The sequence below is a fragment of the Schistocerca serialis genome, chromosome 2 (genome assembly GCF_023864345.2).
Source record: "Schistocerca serialis cubense isolate TAMUIC-IGC-003099 chromosome 2, iqSchSeri2.2, whole genome shotgun sequence".
Classification (NCBI taxonomy): domain Eukaryota; kingdom Metazoa; phylum Arthropoda; class Insecta; order Orthoptera; family Acrididae; genus Schistocerca; species Schistocerca serialis.
This window is the reverse complement of record NC_064639.1, coordinates 586,994,112-586,995,604: the sequence shown is the minus strand read 5'-3', so window position 1 is coordinate 586,995,604 and position 1,493 is coordinate 586,994,112.

Sequence of the window (1,493 nt, the reverse complement as noted above, 5' to 3'; positions counted from 1 at the left end):
CCGAGCCGAGCCTGGCCGGGCCGCCGCCCGCTTCGATATCAAACACATGGTTTTGAATTGCGGTGTTCACACTAGCGGCCGGGCCGCGCCGACACGGCGTGAGCCTCCCGGAGCCGAGCCGGCGACTTCCCGAGTGTTTAATATTGCCGGCGCGAGCCGACCGCAGGAGCGAGCCTGTGGAGCAGCACTACAGCTTCTGCAGTACACGCATCACACGTCTCCCTTCTGCTCTCATCACAAGTGTGACTGCACAAGTCTTTTATTTTAAGATGTTACCTCACATTTCACAATCAGTGAGGAAAAATTACGTTTATTATAATGATACATGCGAAATTACTTTTATTTCATTTATTTAATCTACCGTATTTACATGCATTTACAACAATAGCTTGCCAGCGATCGCGGCATTGCCGCCACTGAATAGTTCGCATTTACTTGCAAACGGAGACAGATATGAGTGTCACTGAGGGACGGAAATGTGTCCCTACCAGATGATAATGCATTGTAAAGTCATGCTGTGGCAGCTCCTTATCAGTGGAAATAGAACCACTGAGTCAAAGGGCATTATCTCAAAACTCTTCGCCTATCAATCTGTCTATCTTACAAGGTAATGAAAAGAATTCTGTGAGGTCATCAGTGGCTCCACATGATGAACCATCACCACTGCCAAGCGCTGCATCATGAAGAAAAAAGTTGGAAAATTATGAAGGAGTATTTCTGCGATTCTTTGTTGAAGGCACAGCAAGACATTACCCAAAATGACGAAGCTAATTACTTCCTAATGATTCTCAGGAGTCCCATAAACTCTCTTCCCCTCAGAGGTAAGCGTTTGTGAAATTTAAAATACAAAAGCATGGCTACAATTAATTGGATGTAGTGAATGCTGTACAAAGTTCTACTGCAAACCAAAAAGTGTGTACTAACGAATCTTACCTTATCGTTATACACAATTTTTCTTCTGCTGTTATACTTCTGCGAAAATTTGTGTTCTGTTTAGAAATTTTGTCTTGAATGTTCTGCAGCATATACTGAAATGTATTATGATTCATTTTGTAATTTGAATAAAATTTTTCAGGATAGTTTTTAAGTTCTTCATATAAAGAAAAAAACCCTCCTAAATGTCTGTCGCTATTTATGGGATGAACCCATAACCTCCTAGTTCTTCTGTACTTCAAAACTCGACGAGTTACTGTAGAGTCAAAACAATACCAATAAAAGAGTGAAGACACTGTTCTACACGACAGCACAGACTAGCTAAAGGCGAGCAACTGTTGACTGCAGCTGCGTTTTCTACTGACTTGCTTGTCAGCTGTCGAAGGGTGGGGATCTTTTTAAATTTATTTATTTGGCCTCCGGCCAGCCATTTAGCCAAAGAGTGGGGATTACCTTGACAGTGCAGCGCAGCCCGCCAAGGAAGGAAAAAAAAAAAAAAAACTATGAAGAACAATGAAACGCACATCTGTGCCGATCTACAGTAGTTTCATTAACTCTCC